Source organism: Octopus bimaculoides, chromosome 23, assembly GCF_001194135.2.
Source record: "Octopus bimaculoides isolate UCB-OBI-ISO-001 chromosome 23, ASM119413v2, whole genome shotgun sequence".
NCBI lineage: Eukaryota > Metazoa > Mollusca > Cephalopoda > Octopoda > Octopodidae > Octopus > Octopus bimaculoides.
In genome coordinates, this window is record NC_069003.1 from 19,304,691 (window position 1) to 19,314,638 (window position 9,948).

The window sequence follows — 9,948 nt, forward strand, 5'->3', positions numbered from 1 at the left end:
GCGTTATTGTATAGTAACGCCCTTATATAAATATAAATATATATATATTTCGGGAATAAATGAGGGATTTTTTCCCTTATGAGGTTTTTTTCACGCTAGCTACTTGATAAATTCTTGTAAAAGAATTTGCCCTATTATGGAAAATTTTATATATATATATAAAGAGAGAGAGAGAGAGAGAGAGAGAGAGAGAGAGAGAGAGAGAGAGAGAGATTAAGGTAGTTGGCACCAGGAAAAGGTATTTCGCTGCAAGAAGCTTTTTTTGAATTCAATTTAAATCTCTTGTCTGCCACATTGCTATGCAAAAGGAGAGGGGGTGGGAAACATTGCCCTGTGTATTATGCAATCTGGACTGATTTGTTTAGCATAGTCCAATACCAAGGATGAATTTGGGATGGTGCCAAACATTGCCATGCCTGCCTACCGAAACTAATGCCAACTTTAACAAGTGATGACATACATATGTATGAAGGTACATATACACACAAACTGATATAAACTCACTCAAACACTTACACATGCATAAACAAACATTTCAGGGATTTTTATATTTTAAACAGAAAAAAAAAAAGGATTTATCTGGAATAAATAGTAAAGGTTAATGCTGTGTACTTCTTGGTTTATAATCTCATATTTGCTATTTGTTATGTATTTAATAATTTCAAATTTCCTATAAAATATAAAATTATTCCTAACATATAACATTTTACATTTCATTTACACATATTGTCATTTTTAATATTCCATGGAACGAACAGGGATGATGTAGTTGCTGTTGGCATCAGGTCATCTTTGATTATACACTCATGTGATAATGAGAGACATTCCAAAAATGACCATCCTATCTTTTCAGAAATGTCTAGGATTACATTATTTAATATGACGTTTCTTTTTATTTAACAGGTATGATGTGATTCGAAGGTGATTTGGTAGTTTTTTGGCAGATCTAACATGAATGGAGTTTTAGCGATTATGTTTGAAATGAACAAAATCATCAACAAGCTAACAGGTTGATTTCAATTTCTAAATATGGGTTTGCCTTCACACATGTTTTTAATCATTTCAAGAAAAACTTGATTAAAATAAAAACCTCCCCCCTGTACATCTCATATGAGATTGTGATGCCTCATGCTTATTATATAAGAGGTCATGTTACCTCCTTCATTTAAGTAGGTTAAAGCAAATGAGGGGAGAAAGTGTTGGCCTCCTCTTTGATGCAATGCTACAGTAACCACGGTATTATATTTGTGTATCCTCTTAACCTCAATTTCCAAACAGTAAAGTAGGCAACTTAAAAGAAAAAAAAAAGGAATAATTTTATTGTAGGGGTTAACAAAGTAACCAAGAACTGACAAAGGTCTGGTGGTTTATAGGTGTATTTCTGTCAATTTTATGCCAATGAGTATTCTGTTTCTCAATCAACTGGACTATTGGACTATCTGTCCATTAACTTAGTAAGTGGCTGAGTATTGCTCAGACATTTGCACTGTTAATGTAATCCTCAAGCAAAATCAGTGTGACATAGCAGTGTGTGACAATGATATTTTATTTTTAATATTACAAGTATAATCCATCCAATGTTCTTATAAATAGTTTAGTTTCCATCTATCCAGTTTTACTTTTGAGGATTGGATCAATCTGAATCTCAGATAAAAAACAAAAAAACTTCCCCTAAGATGCCATGCAGCAAGATTGAATTCAAGACCTTGTGATTACGAAACAAACTCTTTTATAGAACCCAAATAAAACTTTCACACATGACAATTTTGTCAAAACAATTAAATAGTTACAAGAATGGCTATGTAACAGTTAAGAATTTGGTTTTGCAAGTAGATGAGTTCAAATTTCACCAAGGTCAATTTTGCCTTGACAAAGGACCGAGATAACTGGTGCCTTGCTATACTCAAGAAAAACCTGTCCTCTATAGCAGAAGTGTTAAGGCCATATCCATTGGTGAAGAGGATTGGTGTGCAAGAGTCCTGTGCTGGTGCCATGTAAAAAGCTCTTGTGCCGGTGCCATGTTAAAAGCACCTAATGCCAACCACCGTAAAGTGGTTGGCATTAGGAAGGACATCCAGTTATAGAAATGAAGCTAAGTGAGACTGGAATCAGGTGCAGCTCTTTGACTTGCCAGCTTTAGTCAAACCATCAACCCATGCCAGCATAGGAATGAATGTATGATGATGATGTTGATGATCTTTTTGAGATTGATAAAATAAAGAACTAGTTAAGTCCTGGAGTCAGTAGTATTGACTAAAACCCTCCTCCAAAATTTCAAGCCTTGTGACTTATTATTGTTGCTGCTGCTGATAATGGTGAGGAATAAGTTTAGAAGTTAATATTAAGATCAATAAAATCCAACTTAGACAATAGAGTTGTGTCACTGAACCATTTTCCTTCCAAGTAAAGAAAGGACAGCTGCTACTATTGGTTTAAATAGAAGGAAGATATAGAATAAAATAGCATAAAGCAAAAACAAAGTGAAAATAGAAAAATTAAAATAAAAAATTGAAACAATAAGATTAAAATAAAATAAAATATATTAAAACAATGAAATTACAAATATATTTTTTTCTTTGCTTTTTTTGGTTGATTCACAAGAACAACAAAATAGCTTATCAAAGATATTGTGATGGACAGCAGGTGAAATATTTCATCTGCATTTGAAATACTGCCATTATCATCATTATCATGTGAATTAGGTACAAGTATGGCTATGTGGATAAGAAGTTTGCTTCCCAACCATGTGATTTCAAGTTCAGGCCCACTGTTTGGAACCTCAGGCAAGTATCTTAGGCTATAGCTTCCAGATAACCAAAGCCTTGCGAATGGATCTGGTAGATGGAAACTGAAAAATCCAGTCATATACACACACACACACACATATATATATATATATATATATATATATATATATATCACGTGATCATGTAACTGACCAGACAATCAGCTGTTGTTACACATTGCTAGTCACAATGCACTTTGCATAGAGTACAACAGCCTCACCACTAAGCCACACACCTACGCGTGCACACACACATGAGTGAGTGAAAACAGGAAAGACTGGGGCAGATATTTGGCAGAAGTTACATATCCTTTTTTAATAGCTGTTATTAATATATGCTTGTGTGTGTGTGTGTGTGTGTGTGTGTGTGTGTATTCCCATCTTGACATCATATCATTGTTATAAATAAGCATCACTGTTATACAAGCAATGTTGTTTGTTTCCAGTCTTCCACAAAAAACACGTCTGGTTAAAGAGAAATATTACCATGCAAAGAAACAGTTAGGGGTTGGCAGCAGCAAAAGCCTCTGGTTGTAGAAAATTTACCTCAGCAAACTCTATCTGACCCATGCGAGCATGGAAAAGTTGACATTAAATGATGATCATGACAGTAAACTTTTGTAGTCATTATTATAATTATTATGATTCAAGAAACTGAGTAAGGACTTAAAGAAACAAAGGTAAATCACTTTTGTTTTGAGAAAATAAATGCAAAAGAATCAAGAAATAAGTAATTAAATCATTTAACAGAGAACCTGAAAGTGAATAAAGCAGAAAATAATTGCTTGTAAACTCATGGGTTAAAGTCCCTTTAGATGAAACAATGGTCAAAAGCCAACCCCCTTTTGCTCACTACTTTTCCCATCCAAACAGGTTTTTAACCCAGTATATTGGTTTCAAATTTTGACACAAGGCCAGCAATTTTGGGGGAGGGTGTAAGTTGATGCTAATATCGATTCTAGTACTCAACTGGTACTTATTTTACTGAGCATGAAAGGATGACATGCTAAGTCAACCCCAGCGGAATTTGAACTCAGAACATAAAGACGGACAAAATGCTGCTAAGCATTTTGCCTGACATGCTAACAATTCTGCCAGCTCACCATTTTTTAAACTTAGTATATTACAAATTCATTAAATGACATATCATTTTGTTTTGGAAAATGCTGATTTTGTTCTTGTCTATCAGTTCTGTTTTAACAATCCATTCCTGTAGTTGTTTTTGTTGTTTAGATTACAAAGGCATTCCAGCAATGATGAGCAACCAGTTTCAAGATGTGGGTTGCATGAGACATGGCTCACCATCAGGCAGGCTGCATCACTAAAAACAAAATTTTAAGGTTATTTTTCATTTGGTGTGCTATTCAGAATGCCCCATGGGTTGCAGTTTGCTTACAACTGATCTATGATCAGCTTGTCTTTTTAAGGGGTGGGAGACTACATTATTTAATGTTCCTCGACATTATATAAAGCAGTGAGATGTGATTTGATGAAGGTTTAGATACCATTTGTAGCATGTCAAGTAACCACATATGAGTATCTTCTCCTTTGCCTGTCCAATGTATTTATATGACAAAAGGTAGGGTAAGATTTGAGGGATATTTGGCTACCATTTTTAGCAGGTTGATCAACCACATAGACACATCTCTTTTGCTTATCTAATGTATTTATATATGACAAAAGTTAATAGTTGAGGAATATTTGGTTATCATTTTTAGTAGGTCGAGCAACCGCATAGAAGCATCTCTTTTGCTCATCCAATCTATTTACAAAAGACAGAAGGTAAGAGTTGAGGGATATTTGGCTACCATTTTTAGCAAGCCAAGCAACCATATAAGAGCTCTCATTCTGGACTCTCTCGTTGATTACTGGAGATATAATGAAGGTTTCAATTGCTGCAATCCAAAGCCTTTATGACTGGTTATGCAGACTGAATTTAAAAATCAATAAGACAAATATGACTATTGTACTTTGAGTGTAACATTATTACTGACAGTAATAAGAGGCTGAAAGGTTGTTTGAAGATTTGGCTACTAGATCTAGCAGGTCAAACTGACACAAGGTGGCTTGTTAATTGACTTCATTTAACCCTTCAGAATTTAAACTATCCATATCTGGCCCAAATAGTCTACCTATTTTGTGTTCAGACTGGTCAGATTTGGTCTCTCACACCTAACCTACAATGTTGTTCTAATAATAAACAATCACTTCATCGAAACCTTGAAACTACAAGATGATGCATAATTAATTCAAAACATTTTACAGAGAAGTTGAATATTGAAGGGTTAAATTATGTAATTTTTTTCTTTCTTATATTTCAGATTTGTAAAAGGTGAGGGAACAAGAAGTCTTTAAGTTATCTTTCAGACTGGAAACTTGATATAAATACTTGAAATAAAGCAATGGAAACTCCATTAAAGGCACTCACATCCAAGGATCAGGCAGCATTGGTGTTTAGGGCTGTGAATTGTTAAAGTGAAGGGGTCAGGTAGGAGAATAACTTGCAGTATTTGTTCTGGCATTTTATGTTCTGAGTTAAATCCTGCCAAGGTCAGATTTTGCTTTTTATCCCACCTTGTATTTCACTGATACTTTATTTTATTGACCCCAGAGGGATAAAAAGCAAGTTCCACCCAGGTCAACTTTGTCTTCCATCCTTTTGGAGGTTAATAAAATAAAATACCAGTCAATTACTGGGATCATTGCCCCTGGAAAGATGAACAACAAAGTTGGCCTTAGTGGGATTTGAACTAAGAACATAAATAGCTGGAAGAAATGCAGCAAAGCATTTAATGATTCTAACTGCCTGATGTAGTAGTAGTAGTAGTAGTAAAAAGAAGGAAAAGACAACAATGACCAAAGATGAAAAAGACAGAAGATGACAATGAAGAAATAGGATCATCGATGTATTGATTAATTTTGATATCATTTGGACTAGGTTTAAATATAATTATCAGGTTAACAAAAATATAATAGTAATAATATCAATTCTCTCTACTATAGGCACAAAACCTGAAATTTTGTGGGTAGGGGCTGGTTGATTATATTGATCCCAGTACTTGACTGGTATTTTATTTTATTCACCTCCAAAAGGATGGAAGACAAAGTTGACCTGGGTGGAACTTGAATTCAGAATGTAAAGCCAGAAGAAATGCCACTAAGATTTTGTCTGATGTGCCAATAGTTCTGCCTGCTCACTGCCTTAATAATATGAATAATAATGATAATGGCTTCAGATTTTATCACAAGATCAGCAATTTCAGGGGGAAGGGTTAAGTTGATCATATCAATCCCAGAGTTCAACTGGTACTTATTTTATTGAACCCGAAGTGATGAAAGGCCAAGTTAACTTCGGAAGAATTCAAACTCAGAATGTAAAGATGGATGAAATGCAACGAAGTATTTTGCCTGGTGCAAAAAAAGATGCTTTGAGTTATTTCATCTGTCAAAAATGCCAGAAATCTGGTAGGAGGGAAACAGTCAAGTCTATGTACCCCAAAACTTAACTAATGCTTATTTTATCAAACCATGGTGGATAAAAGACAAAGTTGATCTCAGCAGGATTTGAACTGAAACAAATACCACAAAGCATTTTGTCCCTTGCTCTAATGATGTTGCCAATCTACCACCCTTATAATAATAATGGTTTCAAATTTTGCCACAAGGGCAGAAATTTTGTGGGTGGGGAATGAGTTGATTACATTGACTCCAGTGTTCAACTGGTACTCACTTTGTCAACCCTGAAAGGATGAAAGGCAAAGTCAACCTCAGCAGAATTTGAATTCAGAACATGAAGACGGACGACATACCACTAAGCCTTTTGTCCAGTATGCTAACAATTCTGCCAGTTCGCTGCTTTCCTTATTATAATAATAATCTTTTCTACTATAGGGCACAAGACCTGAAATTTGTAGGGAGGGGTAAGTCGATCACACTGACCCCAGTAATTAACTAGTACTTAAATTATCAACCCTGAAAGTATGAAAAGTCGACCTTAGAAGAATTTGAACTTAGAACCTGAAGATGGATGAAATACTGCTAAGCCTTTCACCTGGTGTGTTAATGATTCTGCCAGTTTGTCACCTTTATAATAATAATAATGATGATGATGATGATGATGATGATAGTAATGGTCATTCCCATTGATTTTGATATATGAGTGTTTGAAGGAAAGGATTAAAATAAAAAAAGATTATAGAAGAAACTGCATTTATTTGCAATGTATGCTTGAATGAAATGCAAGTCCATGTATGGATTTTGCTTTAAAGTCACAATGGGAACAATGATGATTTTGATTTTGCCTGAGATTGTACAAATGTGTTTGTTGATTACATGATGAAGCTCTTTTATTGTTCTGTTCCTTCAACTTGAATAGTTTAGATGCATCGGGACACATTTTGCATAAATTGATCTAGACAATGATTTTCTCAAGATGTTAAATTAAGCAGTAGGAATTTTAGCAATTATCTAAACTTATCCCTTATACCTTAGCAGGGGGTCTTTCTTAATAATAATAATGATTCTTTCCATAATATGCACAAAGCCTGAAATATTTTGGGAAGGGAAATAGTTGATTACATCAAACCCAATGCAAATTGATATTTCTTTTATTGACTCCGATAGAATGAAGGGCAAAATTGACCTTGGCAGAATTTGATCATAGAATGGAAAGCTGGAAGAAATGTCACACAACATTTTGTCCAGTGTGTGAATGGTTCTACCAGCTCACCACCTTAATAATAATAATAATAATAATAATAATAATAATAATAATAATAATAATAATAATAATAATAATAATAATAATAATAAAATAATAATAATAATAAAATAATAATAATAATAATAATAATAATAATAATAATAATAATAATAATAATAATAATAATAATAATAATAATCCTTTCTACTATAGGTACAAGGCCTGAAATTCGAGGGGAGGGGGTAAGTCAATTGCACTGATCCCAGTGTTCAACTGGTACTTATTTTATCGACCCTGGAAGGAAGAAAGGCAAAGTTGACCTTGGCAGAATTTGAACTCAGAACGTGAAGACAGATGAAATGCTAAGCAGTGTCCCCAGCATGCTAATGATTCTGCTAGCTTGAATAATGGTTCCGGTTTTAGGCACAAGGCCAACAGTTTTGAGGGAAATAGGTTGATACCATCAACCTCAGTACTAGACGCATTTTATGTAGTTAACCTGAAAGAATAAAATGCAAAGTTGAACAGAGCAGGATTTGAACCTAAAACGTAAAGAGTCAAAAGAAATACTGTAAAGCATTACTTTGGACACTCTAATGACTTTGTCAGCTTACAACTTTTAACAATGGTCTTTTATTTAGTACAAGGCCAGCAATTTTGAGGGGAGGGAATCAGTCGATTATATCAACTGCAGCACTTGACTGGTACTTTATTTTACTAACCCCAGTGAGATGAAAGGCAAGGTAACAAAATAAATACCACAAGGTATTTTTTTCTACTGTCCTTACGATTCTGCCAATCTGCCACCTTCTACTACTAAAAGTAATTTTGGTACAAGGCCAGCAGTTTTAAGAGACTGAGGTAAATCAATTACATCAACCTCAGCATTCAACTGGTATTTATTTTACTGACTCTGAAAGGAAGCAAGGCAAAGCTGACTTTGGCAGAATTTAAACCTAGAATATAAAGAACTAGAAGAAATACTACTAAGCATTTTGTTTGATTTGCTAATGATTCTCCCAGCTTGCTGCCTTCTGCTAGCTTCTGATTTCTTCTTGGTACAAGGCTGAGACACATTTTGGTGAAAAGGAACAGACTCCAGTATTTCACTGAATGGATGAAGTACAAAGTTGAAACCAGATAGCAAAGGGATGAAAATAAATACCACAAGAACAAAAACACTAACAATAAAATAACAATAATTCTTTCTACCATTGTCACAACGCTTGAAATTTTGTGGGGAGTGTGTAGTTGATTACATTGATGCCAGAACTTAAGTGGTATTTATCTTATTGATTCCAAAAGGAAGAAAGGCAAAGTCAACCTTGGTAGAATAGGCACTCAGAACATAAAACTGGAAAAAATGCTGTCAAGCATTTTGCTCAATGTGCTAATGATGATGATGATGAGGTAATAATTTGTGTAATAGTCAAAATAATCTATGTGGGAATGGTGATTACTTGGACATCAATAGTAACTATATGACAATGATAATTAGTGTGTTAATTAATGAGAATAATTATTTGGAAATGACAATATGAAATTTTGGGTCACAAGATTAACAACAACAATAATAATGGCTTCAGACTTAGGCACAAGGTTAGCAACTTTGAGGAGCAGGGGTTAGTTGATGTCACTAACACTTGTTCTTATCTTGTGCTCTTTTTTTTTTATTGATCTCCAAAGGTAAAGTTCACCTTAGTGAGATTTGAATTCATGTTAAGAGCTGGAAGAAATACTGCAAGTAATTTATTCCAATGCTCTTCAGTAATGTCAGTTCATCACTACTATAAGCACAAGGCCCAGATTTTAAGGGGAGTGGGAGCTACTTCACTGCATTGACCCCACTCACCCAAATGGTATTTATTTTATCAATCCCAAAGGGATGAAATACAAAGATAAACTTGGCAAAATTTGAACTCAGAATGTGAAGAGTCAGAGGAGCATTTTGTCTGGCGCACTAACAGTTCTGCCAGTTTGATACCTTTAATGCTTTCAAATTTTGGCACAAGACCAGTGATTTCAAGGGGACTCCACCAGCTCACTGTCTTATACCAGCAATGATGATGATAATGACAATAATGATGGAGATGGTGATAATGTTGATAATTTGTTTGGGTTTTTTTTTGGGGGGGGGGCCTCCAGGTCTCAAGATATGGGAGATCAAGAAACAGCAGTGATGTTACAGCAAATAAAAGAGGGAGAATAACAATAACAATGATAACATCCCTGTGAATAACTAAATATTTTATAAGAGTAGGAATAAGGAAATAGATGAAGACTTTAGAATCATACAGAGATGGAAGAACAACAACAGGGAAGGTATAAAAAAAAAAACTGATAAATGTCCCATCTTATACCTGCTTATCATCATCATCATCATCATCGTTTAACGTCTGCTTTTCATGCTAGCATGGGTTGGACAATATATATATATATATATATATATATATATATATAT

At 34.3% G+C, this 9,948-nt stretch overlaps 1 protein-coding gene and 1 long non-coding RNA gene across 4 annotated transcripts in view; one reads left to right on the forward strand and one right to left on the reverse strand.

The window, feature by feature from the left end:
• Positions 1-6,964, forward strand: part of LOC128250588 (uncharacterized) — an 8,524-nt gene extending 1,560 nt beyond the window's left edge. Inside the window, exons 2-4 of one of the 3 annotated variants that reach the window (XR_008266616.1) lie at positions 904-1,009; positions 5,107-5,273; positions 6,677-6,964. This is a non-coding gene — a long non-coding RNA (uncharacterized LOC128250588). Of the gene's footprint in view, positions 1-903; positions 1,110-5,106 lie in introns of those variants that run through there. The other 2 variants (XR_008266615.1, XR_008266614.1) reach the window with 2 other exon arrangements.
• LOC106879044 (multiple PDZ domain protein) overlaps positions 1-9,948 on the reverse strand; it is a 293,438-nt gene that overhangs the window by 148,642 nt on the left and 134,848 nt on the right. The window lies entirely within an intron of this gene.